General features: G+C 47.7%; 1 protein-coding gene across 6 annotated transcripts in view; it reads left to right on the forward strand.

Annotated features, from left to right (window-relative positions):
• Window positions 1-4,743: 4,743 nt before the first annotated feature.
• Window positions 4,744-12,330, forward strand: part of FCHO1 (FCH domain only 1) — a 160,094-nt gene continuing 152,507 nt past the window's right edge. For 5 of the 6 annotated variants that reach the window (XM_029613705.1, XM_029613710.1, XM_029613707.1 and 2 more), the window contains exon 1: window positions 4,744-4,882. The gene's annotated coding sequence lies outside the window, so the exon portion shown is untranslated. Of the gene's footprint in view, window positions 4,963-12,330 lie in introns of all 6 variants that reach the window. The other variant, XM_029613706.1, reaches the window with a different exon arrangement.

The following is a 12,330-nucleotide window of genomic DNA, read 5'->3' on the forward strand; positions in this document are numbered from 1 at the left end:
TATTAGTTGTAATTATTATTCATGTTATTTGATGTGTCTTCTATTTTTACATGGAACTTTGAAAATTTGTATATGAATTTAATTTTAGAATGTTATTCTATTCATCAGTTGTCTTGAAATATTTATTTTTTTAATTGTATGATTTTACTATTATGGCTTTTATATTTCCTGATTTTATTGTTTTATGAGAAATGGTGATGTTTTTGTTTTTCCATTGTTGCACTGCATACAGTCTGGCTATTAACAATTTTCATTTCAGTGTTTGTACATTTCTGTTTATACTTTATGGTCTGTTTGTGTTCTGGTGTGTAATGGAAGCGAGGTATTCTGCTATTGTATAGTTTCTGTGTAAGGATCTATAACAGCCTGTCTTGTTCTTTTTTTTTTTTTTTTAATAGAGAGTGTATTGGTATTTTACAGCCTGGAGTAATATTTGCAATGTTGCATTTTCATGGGAAGGATTTTTACTGTTTGAGTGCTGGCAGTTCATGCAGTTTTGGTATTGGAAGTTTACTGTATTGTAATTGTAGTTCAATTTTCATGGCTTTTTGAGGGCTAAGCCCAAACCAATGCACTTTACAATAGGCCTAATACCATATGGGTGCCATGTGTCTTTATTGCAGGGTTTCCTCTTTGGCATCACAAGATTGCATGTAAATCTTGTTGTAAGTGATATTTTTACGTCATAAGATTGTACTTTGAATGTCCTTTTTCATGTAAAATCTGTTCTTATTAATGCATAATTTTTAATTGTGTGTGATGAGAGCTGGGGGAGGGGGTGCAGGAGGGGGAGCAAGGCAGTAAGGTTTGCTGAGCACTTAATACCCTTATACTGGCCCTGAGAGAGTGCGTCATGCACAGCCCCTCATCATTCACCCCTCTTCCACGACCCCGGGGGGGGGGGGGGGGCAGATACTGGGGAAGGGTGGGAAGCAGATGGTAGGGATCCGAGGAGTGTGGCAGGATTGCCAGCTTCTTAAAAATATCACTGACGCTCTTATCTGCCACAGCACTGGGAGCTCTGACCCCTGCCTGCCCACTTCCCCAGCATTTCAAATCATTGAAAGGGCCAGGGTCCAAGGGGGGAGACATCACCTCCTCCTTGGCCATCTTGGTGATTTGACCTGTGCTGTGCCATGCCTTGGACAGCAGAAGGGGAGGGAGGTGCCATCTCTTCCCTTGCCTCAGGGAGCAGATTGCCTTGAGCCACCCCTGTGTCAGTGTGAGAGCCTGTGTGCCTGTGAATGCACACACACTGTATCTGTAAGGGAGAGGTAGTCTGTATACGTTAGAAAGAGGGAGTTTGTGAGAGGATGAATGTGTTATTGTGTGCACGTGGTGAGAGAGAAGATTAAATTTGTGTGGCCCTACCTCTCCCAATCCACGACTATCCCAGGATGACTGGAAAATAGAAGATCCCAGCAGCAGATTTTTCAATCCTTATTAGTTTTAATTATTGGATGTAATTTGATGTTCAATAGGCCTACCAGCGCGCGCAGACCCCGGGACTCGCGTAAGTCCCGGGGTTTGGCGAGGGGGGCGTGTCGGGGGCGGGCCCGGTCGGCGCGCATTTTGGGGGCGTGGTTACGGCCCGGGGCGGTCCGGGGGCGTGGCCGCGCCCTCCGTACCCGCCCCCAGGTCGCGTCCCGGCGCACTAGCAGCCCGCTGGCACGCGGGGATTTACGTCTCCCTCCGGGAGGCGTAAATCTCCCGACAAAGGTAAGGGGGGATTTAGACAGGGCCGGGCGGGTGGGTTAGGTAGGGGAAGGGAGGGGAAGGTGAGGGGAGGGCAAAAGAAAGTTCCCTCCGAGGCCGCTCCGATTTCGGAGCGGCCTCGGAGGGAACGGGGGTAGGCTGCGCGGCTCGGCGCGCGCCGGCTATACAGAATCGATAGCCTTGCGCGCGCCGATCCAGGATTTTAGCGGATACGCGCGGCTACGCGCGTATCTACTAAAATCCTGCGTACTTTTGCTTGCGCCTGATGCGCCAGCAAAAGTACGCCAATTCGCGCGGTTTGAAAATCTACCCCTTAGGGAATATAGTGCCTAGTGCTAAGCACTTCACCTTTTTTCCTGTCCTAATTCCACTCCCCATAGCCACCCACGTTTTAGGAACCAAAATTTAGGGTAAAATTTAGAACCTCTTATACGTTGTCAAAAGGACAAAAAACTATTTGACCATAGACTTTTATATGTCTTAATTTTGTGTGTGTTGCTCCCTATATTGTTCAGACAAAAAGTGCTATATAATATATGGATTATTATTAGCTCGGTATCACTAAGCGAATCTTGATTTGAACCTGCACACTTATAAATACATTTTATCGGGCTGTTGGAAGGCTGTGGATCCAGTGCTATATCAAATAAAATAGTAATAAAAAACATTGTGACATATGGGATTAAAAATAAATGCTATGATCATTAACACACAGGTCGATACTGTAACGTGCGGTTGAAGATTTCCCGTCTGTAACGTGCTGGGAGCGCACAATTCGGACGTGTAAAGCGATCCACCGATACAGTCTCCAGTTTCACGCGTCCTTAGCGCTTCTTAAAACAGACGCATAACCCTTTCCGCACGCAGCATGTATATGATATGTAAATGAATGAATTAGCTGTATAATGAAGGAATTAGCTATTCCCCCTCCGATATTGTGACGCGTGCTCAGATTATCTCCTTTGTAACCCGCTATTTTGCCACGTCCTTAACCTGTTAGTTTACCGCCTACCCTCTACTTGGTGTTAGTGTGGTGTTAGTGTGGTGTTCGAAAATTAAAACGGGAATAAAGTGTAAAAAATGGGGGTAAAACCGTAAAGTGTAAAAAACATTGCAGCGTAAGTTGTTTATATATATGTATAAATACCTGTCACTTTCCGAATCTCCCAGGCGTGCGATCATCGAGGCGGCAGCGGGAGCCGGCGGGCGGATGGGCGCCCGTTCATCCAGGCGGCGGCGGGAGCCGGCGGGCGGGTGGGCGCGCGTTGGATCCAGGCGGCGGTGGGAGCCGGCGGGCGGGTGGGCGCGCGTTGGATCCAGGCCGCGGCCGGGTGGGCGTGCATTCATCCAGGCAGAGGGAGCCGGCGGCGAAAGCGGCCTCCGGCTCCCTCTGCCTGGATGAATGCACGGCCCCCACCGGCAGTGCATGAATGCCCGTGCGATTTCGGAGCTCAAGGCAGTCACATGCCGTGACGTCAAGCGTCGTGACGTCACGCCTTGAGCGCCGAAATCGCACGGGCATTCATTCACTGCCGGCGGGGGCCGTGCATTCATCCAGGCAGAGGGAGCCGGAGGCCGCTTTCGCCGCCGGCTCCCTCTGCCTGGATGAATTGCACGCCCACCCGGCCGCCTTGAGCGCCGAAATCGGGAGGAGAGGAGAAGGGAGAAGGGACTACCGTAGCAGGCCCGAGCCTTGCTACTTTTTCGTTTTTTTTTTTTTTTTGCTTCGGGAGGAGGGGACAGGACTGGGGCTGCACCGGAGACCGGACGGGGCCAGGGCAGGTAAGCGGGGGCTGGGGGAAAGTTTGCTGAGCATCGGGGAACATAACTGTCCACTTCCTGGTACCTGTCATTTCAAATGTCATTTGAAATGACAGATACCAGCGCGGCCATGAAGCGTTAGGCCCGCGAACCCAGGATACTGTATAGGCGCTCTATACAGTAAAATGGGTTGTGCGGGCCTAATGCTTGCCTAAGGCTTCGCAGCCGCGGCATGCATTTGCATGCAATTAGAAGAGAGTATCGAGCGGTAGGTGAAGAGAACTGTGCGTGCGGGGAACGAGGGTGCGCCTGACACTGCCACACTGTTTCTACCGCGGCCTTAGAGTATCGATCTGACAGTTTAACAAGCGAGCTGGTGCACATTTAACAATGAAATCTAGAAGAAAAGTAAACTTCCTGCTACATTTTTCCCAGTTTTTCTCCAGATTTATTTTGAAATCCATTTATTTTGAATAAATGTATTTCATTTATTTCTATGTATTTCTATGTAATGCTCATAAGCACTCTTATTTGTTCAATGTTCTTTGTTCCATGTAATGCTCCTAGGCAAGTTAAATTGTTTCACTGTAAACCGGTTTGATTTGCATCCAATGCAAGAAGATCGGTATATAAAACCCAAAAATACATAAATAAATAAATAAATACAGATGTACAAAACATTTAACTGTAAGACTTCTGGCAGAGAGCACGAGCTCCAGGTTCACCAAATTTCTTGAACTCACAACGACGAGGATCTGCAACCAGCAAGGTCCTGTCATACTGAATTAAGATGTCTGATCTCTTTCTCGGAAGCTTCATCAACATTCTTTTGATAAGAAGCCACCAATGAATTGGAAATAGCCTGGCGAATAGCATACACCTGCGCAACAGAACCACCACCCTTAACACGGACTCTGATGTCAACTCCAGCAAAACGTTCTTTGCCCAAGAGAAGAGCTAGTTGAAACAGTTTATACTGTAGCGTTCTGGACGCAATCATTTTCAGCGGTCTTGCTATTAACTTTAAAGGCAACATTTCCCCTCTTGCAATGGGCATGTCCCTGCCACTTTTCTAGCAACCATTGCTATCGCCTGACCAATCAGAAGCATCTGTCAATTGCTTTTTTTTCTTTGCCTCAAGAGCCTGCCCACCAAGCAATCACATACAAGCAAATTGTCGGTCTCCGCCCCCTTTCCATCAAAATTGTAATCGCAGCCAATTTGTGGGCGTGGTCAAGATAAGAGAACGGGGGTGGAGGAAGAGGGGAGAGAAGGCGGGTCTCGGAGGCGAGGGGGAACCAATGAGCGGGTGATGGGCGAGGCATGAGCATCCGCGCCCCCTCCCCTCAGGGTCGGGGGTCCGGGTTTGGCGTCAGTTGGAGGAGGCGCAGGTGCGCGGCCGGAGGTGAGAGTGCGCGCGCCTGCAGGTGCACGGGTAGGGGAGCGGGTTAAGCGCGTGCATACGGCATCCAGGACCCTGGAAGGGTATGTGTGTGTAGGGGAGCGGGGCCGGGGGTGGAGGTTGAATGTGCGTGCTCCTCCTGTGCGGGGTAGAGCAGGGCTACCTAATCCCATGCTGCAGTGGTGTACCGGGATCCCAAATCTTCAGGTTGCGGGTTTAAGAGGGACACTTCAGGAGTCTGAAATTTATTTTTGTACTGTTTCGCCGCGGGCCCGTGGGGCCAACGCAAACAAACGGTGTCATGGTACATGCAGATGCAGCCAAACAGGGAGGGTTTCTTCCTGGTGGTGGTGGTGGCGTCAGAAAGTGAGGGGCCAATGGCATGATGGAGCAGGAGGCGGGCTAAGTGGCCGCGCGGGCCGGCAGAAGATGGAATCCTCGTGCTCGGGCTGAAATTCAAAGAGGCTAAGCCGGGGACCTTTTTCAGCCGGCCCCGGCGTTGTTATGATGAACATTTCTAGGCCCCCCCCCCCCCCCCTCCCTCTTTGCTTGCTGGTGCTGCTGCTGTACCACGAAAAGGCATTCAAGGAAGAGGAATATGGGACGGGACGCACTGCACTCGAGAAATGCTCATACCTCAGCAATACCATGCCTTCTCCTCTCCAGCTAGCCAGGAATTTGAGTTCCAGGGGGTGGAGCAGGGACTTGAGCCTGAGGTTCAAATTTGGGGGTGAGGTAGGGAGGAGAATGAGGAACTAGGAGAGCTCAGAATGCTTGTTTTGAGGTGGAAGGGGCATTTGGGTGAGCTAGGAGGGAGGATGCTTGTATTGGAACTGAGTGAGGGGCATTTGGGGAAAACTAGGAGGGTGCTGGGCTTTAACCTTGTGAGGGAAGAAGTGCTGAGGGGTAAGGGGAGTGTTGAGGTCCAGCCTGGAAAGGGAGGGAGATAAAGCACAGAAGAGAATACTGTTGAGGTTCAGCCAAGGTAGGGGGAGAGGAGAATGCTGGGATTGTCATAGGAAGGGGGAGAATCCTGGCTGGAGTTGTGGGGCTGATTTGCTGAGAGAATGGTGGTAGGGGCATGGCTGAGAAAGTGAGAGAGGAGTGGGATGGGGATAAAGAGGAACTATAGTAAGAGGGAATGGGATTCTAGTGCAGGGGAGAGGGGAAAGGTGGTGTGCTGTGGAAGGGGAGATGTTTGGGCACACCAGGGGGGAAGGGAGCATGGTGGTATTAGATTAAGCTAACTGACACTAAAGGCTATGGGGTAGATTAAAAAAAATTACACACCTGCTACCCGGTGCACGCACATGGATACATGATTTTATAACCTGTGCGCGCATGTTATAAAATCCGGGCTGGCGCACAAGGGGGGTAGATTTGCCCAGTTTAGGTGCGGTGATGAGATCATCCTCCCCCAATTTCTTACCAGTCTGCTCCAATTAAGGAGCAGACTGGGAGGGAACTTTCCTACCCCCCCTCCCCCTTCCCCAACCCCTTTTCAGGGCCTACCTTTTTTTATTTTCTTTATTTCCAAATTTACACCAGCTCTGGCAGGCGATCCCCTGGCACAGAGGCAAATGGCTGCTGCACTGGCTGTCTCCAGCTGCCCCTCCCTGCCCTCGGATCACCCCTTTTCTTGGGCCCGGCACAACTACATGTAGCGTGGCTGAGACCCTTTGAACATAAGAAATTGTCATGCTGGGTCAGACCAAGGATCCAGCAAGCCCAGCAGCCTGTTTCCAACAGTGGCCAAACCAGGCCACAAGAACCTGGCAAATACCCAAACACCAAGAAGATCCCATGGTACTGATGCCAGTAATAGCAGTGGCCATTCCCTAAGTCAACTTGATTAATAGCAGTTAATGGACTTCTCCAAGAACTTATCCAAACCTTTTTTAAACCCAGCTACACTAACTGCACTAACCAAATCCTCTGGCAACAAATTCCAGAGCTTAATTGTTGAGTGAAAAAGAATTCTCTAGCCCTCTGGGGATAGGGAAATACCTACAGTACCTGAATGTAATCCACTTTGAAGTGCTGAAAAAAGTGCAAAAAGCAGAATATTAAAAAAAAAATCTAAAAAAATCTATTAGTCTTAAATGTACTACTTGCTAACTTCATGGTGTGCCTCCTAGTCCTTCTATTATCCGAAAGTGTAAATAACCGATTCACATCTACTTGTTAAAGACCTTTCATGATTTTAGAGACCTCTATCATATCCCCCCTCAGCTGTCTCTTCTCCAAGCTGAATAGCCCTAACCTCTTCAGCCTTTCCTCATAGGGGAGCTGTAACCCCTGTTTTCCCTGCGTGCAGGGGATTTAAAATTTAGCTATATGTGAGTGAATTATAGAGGGTGTATGAGAGAGCAGGAGACACTGTGAGTGACTTATATATGAGAGAGGATATGTGAGATGAGACAGGGAAATTGGGGGGGGGGGGGGGTGTAGCAGAGTGTGATAGTGACTGTGAAGAAGGAGTGTGTGAGACAAAGGGAGACAGCCTGACTGTGTGTCAGAGAGGAGAGAGTTTGCCACCACCACCATGTAACCCTCCACAATAATCTCAGGGTGACTGGAAATCAAAAGTTCCTTGGTATGAAGAGTGGGGGATTTTTTTTGTTCTTAGTTTTAATTTTGGGGTACTATTATGATACCTGTTTTTAAAAAAAAAAAAAAAAAAAAAAAGTTTTTTAATTACTGATTTGTTTTGTTTTCTTAACGGGAGGTGTATTGGTGTTTTAGGGCCTGGTATAATATGTGCAGTATTGACTTTTCATAGGTAGGGTTGTTACTGAGTGGGGAAAAAACCTTAAGGCTGGTCTTAAACGCAATACCCTACTCTTATAGCTGGAAAAAGGCAAAACAATTAGTAAGGAAGTGAAACAACCCTTACACTTACTCTCCTGTGTGCGCGATACAGTACATACATTTATTTAAATTAGGCCCGGCGGTAAAAAGAGGCGCTAGGAACACTAGCGCGTCCCTAGCACCTCTTTTCGGACAGGAGCGGCGGCTGTCAGTGGGTTTGACAGCTGACGCTCAATTTTTCCGGTGTTGGTTCTCGAGCCCACTGACAGCCATGGGTTTGGAACATGGACGCTGGCAAAACTGAGCATCCGGTTTTCAACCCGCGGGCCTATTTCAAATTTTTTTTTTTTTTACTTTTTTAAACTTTCGGGACCTCCGACATAATATCGCCATGACATTAAGTCGAAGGGTGCACAGAAAAGCAGTTTTTACTGCTTTTCTGTGCACTTTCCCGATGCCCGGAGAAATTAGTGCCTATCTTTGGGTAGGCGCTAATTTCTGAAAGTAAAATGTGCGGCTTGGCTGCACATTTTACTTTTGAATTGCGCGGGAATTCCTAATAGGGCCATCAACATGCATTTGGGGTTGTGTTGATGTAGCTTTGAGGTTGTCATCTGGAGGTTTTGTATTGTGCTAAAAGAAACCCAAATAATTATTTTGTTGGTTGTGGCTTGTGTGGGTCATGTTATTAGGTTAATAATATATAGCATAAAACTGAGCATTCCTTGTTTTTTGGGAAAATAATCACTTCTTCTGTTTTCAGGGACAGATGTGTACGGGGGGGGAAAGAAAATCATGTCCGAGTACTGCTATGTGGTTTATTGGTACAAAGTTAATGTGGAGTATCTTGTTCTGTTTAGCGGTCACCATCCTAATAATGGTCCCTGTATGCTCCCTCAGAGAGAGAGAGATTAAATTTGGTGGGTTTCTTTTCTCACTTGTGTCAAGAGAATCCCTCCCATTTCCTTTTCTCCAGTCTTTTCTTTTCAAATTTCAGCCTGCCCTTCCGACCTTTGGGCACCAGTAGCTGAGGAGGATTTTCCATGTTTCTTTAACCAGCTGGAGAATGAGATTATTTTTTTTTTTAAATTTTTTATGTGGACTTCCCTGCAGGATGACCAGCTAGGGACATCTAGGGTGAAGTCGGCCTTCAACCGAGTAGTGCAAGTGAATCCCTTTTTCTCATTGCCAGCCCTGTCGCTGTGAACACACAAGCTTTCGCCTTATAGGCTGTTCCCAACAGTCTGTCAGGTCATTTATTTTGTGGCGTTTGTATTAGTGTGACGGGGCAGGGCGCGAGGGAGGCAGCACAAATCCCCGGGCACCCTCAGTACGCCCACTGCCTTGCAGCTCTCTGGGTCAGGCACGCTGGGGCCGTTGATACTCTTTAAAGACCCACAGCAGTAGCTGGGCTGTGGGGTGTGCTTTGTGTACGCAAGGGTGTGATCTGCAGCCATCTCTGGGGGAGGGGAGGGCCCGGGCTGCTGCACGTGTCTGGGACCTGGACTGAGTGTTCACGGACAGAGGAATTAATAAGAGAGAGTGGCAGGGAGGTAAGGCCACTTGCTCAGGGTCACACAATGATGTGGCTTGAAGGAGCTTCTTAAGCTTAGGGTCACACAGGGATTGGGGGGGGGGCTTGTCTGCTGGAGCCACATGGGAAGGTTCTTGAACTCAGGGTCACCAATTTTTTTTTTTTTTTTTTTTTAGGTCAGGGTCATAAAGTGGTAGGTTCTTTATCTTGTGAGTCGCATGGTTGGGGGGGAGCTTCTTAAGCTTAGGGTTATGTAGTGATGTGGGTTGAGCACAGGCTTACACTAATTGGGATGTGGCTGTGGAAGGGGGTTTTGAGAGTTCTTAAGCCCGTGTCTCTTGGTTGATGCTAGGGCCTTTACGTTTCACCTGCTCCTGTTTGCCATGGGTTTACTAGGCTGATGCTTTTTCCATTTGGTTTTGCAGTTCTTGTGGTTCTGTGGGGGGGAGCCGCACACTCTCCGGTATGTAATTCTTAGTATGAGTGGTTTGCATCCTGTATTCTCTCAGCTTTTCGGTGGCAGAGGCAGATGCATGCCCTGGGACTGTTGGATAACAGTTGAAGACTCAGTAGCTACATAAGTGGCAGCGGAGAGTGGAACAGGACTGCTCAGACCCGGAAAGGGCTGGGAGGTGGCTCTTAGAGCTAGGAGTTTGAGTTGGACACCCCCCCACCTCCCCACCATGTACCAGAAGGCACAGTAAATGACATCGCAGCCTATAACTGCTCATCATGTCATACTTTCCTTACACAGGATTGAAGGGATGCTGAGGGAAGCTTTCAGAGTTTATAAAGAGTTAGAACGAATATTGCAGGACAACGGAATGCAGTTTAGATTTCAGAGAGAGCCTGATGAAATAAAACATGTGCATGGAACGTCGGCGCATGTTTTTTTTCCTAGCATAAAAAAAAAAGGTTTTATTCCTGCTGCAGTAATCTAATGCTGTGCTAATGCACTGGGAATTAAACAAACAACTCGCTAACACAAAAATATGTGCACAAATCCCCAGAACAGGACCTGCACACCACAAACTCCAAGTTAAGCCCAGTTAAGCTCCTTAGACTTAACACTGGCCCCAGAAACTTTACTCCCATCTCTCACCAGTAGTATTTCTGGCATTAAAACGTGTTAAGCATGTGCACCTCCCTGCACTGGGGGGTAAATGGAGGAGCGCTAAAGTGCACACATTTTTTTTTTCTGTGCTAAACTTCTTGCTCCATCGGGAGTAAAGTTGTGTGCATGATGTGCACCACCCTGTGTTTCGTGTGCACTTTATTACATCCGCCTATGAGAGAGAGCAGGTGGATGTTCCTTGCAGGTAGCAAGCTGGCAATCAAAAGCTTGTTTGAGTGGAAGCTGGTCATGCCACCGGCTCTCGTCTGATCCTACTGTGAAACAATCACGTTTCTTCCACTTCTTCCCCCCCCGGTATTTCCTGTCGCTCTTCACGCGACAAAAGAGAACTGGGAAATTCCATATTGAGATGGCTTGCCAAGGTCTGTGCTGACGGGAGGAGTCTGAATCCATTCTGCTGCTTGAAAGTCCGTCTGGGAACTTGACACCGGACACCCTCGGTACGCCACTGCCTTGCAGCTCTCTGGGTCAGGCACACTGGGGCCGTTGATACTCTTTAAAGACCCACAGCAGTAGCTGGGCTGTGGGGGGCGCGAGGTAAGGTGTGTAGGGTGTGCTGTGTACGCAAGGTGTGATCTACAGCCATCTCTGGGGGGGGGGGGGGGGGAGCATGCCCGGGCTGCTGTACGTGTCTGGGACCTGGACTGAGTGTTAATGGACAGAGGAATTAATAAGAGAGAGTGGCAGGGGAGGTAAGGCCACTTGCTCAGGGTCAAACAATGATGTGGCTTGAAGGAGCTTCTTAAGCTTAGGGTCACACAGGGATTGGGGCTTCTTGTCTGCTGGAGCCAGATAGGAAGGTTCTTGAACTCAGGGTCACCATAACTTTTTTTTTTTTTTTAAGGTGGGTGATATCTTGAGGTCAGGGTCATAAAATGATAGGGGAGGATTCTTTACCTTGTAAGTCACATGGTTGGGGGGAGGTTCTTATGCTTAGGGTTATGCAGTGATGTATTCCACACATTAACAAAGGTGGAAAGAAGGCAAAACGATTACCGGCATGGTTAAAAGGGGAGGTGAAAGAAGCTATTTTAGCCAAAAGATCTTCATTCAAAAATTGGAAGAAGGATCCAACAGAAGAAAATAGGATAAAGCATAAACATTGGCAAGTTAAATGTAAGACATTGATAAGACAGGCTAAGAGAGAATTTGAAAAGAAGTTGGCTGTAGAGGCAAAAACTCACAGTAAAAACTTTTTAAAATATATCCGAAGCAGAAAGCCTGTGAGGGAGTCAGTTGGACCGTTAGATGATCGAGGGGTTAAAGGGGCACTTAGAGAAGATAAGGCCATCGCGGAAAGATTAAATGATTTCTTTGCTTCGGTGTTTACTGAAGAGGATGTTGGGGAGGTACCCGTAATGGAGAAGGTTTTCATGGGTAATGATTCAGATGGACTGAATCAAATCACGGTGAACCTAGAAGATGTGGTAGGCCTGATTGACAAACTGAAGAGTAGTAAATCACCTGGACCGGATGGTATACACCCCAGAGTTCTGAAGGAACTAAAAAATGAAATTTCAGACCTATTAGTAAAAATTTGTAACTTATCATTAAAATCATCCATTGTACCTGAAGACTGGAGGATAGCAAATGTAACCCCAATATTTAAAAAGGGCTCCAGGGGCGATCCGGGAAACTACAGACCGGTTAGCCTGACTTCAGTGCCAGGAAAAATAGTGGAAAGTGTTCTAAACATCAAAATCACAGAACATATAGAAAGACATGGTTTAATGGAACAAAGTCAGCATGGCTTTACCCAGGGCAAGTCTTGCCTCACAAATCTGCTTCACTTTTTTGAAGGAGTTAATAAACATGTGGATAAAGGTGAACCGGTAGATATAGTATACTTGGATTTTCAGAAGGCGTTTGACAAAGTTCCTCATGAGAGGCTTCTAGGAAAAGTAAAAAGTCATGGGATAGGTGGCGATGTGCTTTCGTGGATTGCAAACTGGCTAAAAGACAGGAAACAGA

Source organism: Rhinatrema bivittatum, chromosome 8 (genome assembly GCF_901001135.1).
Source record: "Rhinatrema bivittatum chromosome 8, aRhiBiv1.1, whole genome shotgun sequence".
Lineage (NCBI taxonomy): Eukaryota > Metazoa > Chordata > Amphibia > Gymnophiona > Rhinatrematidae > Rhinatrema > Rhinatrema bivittatum.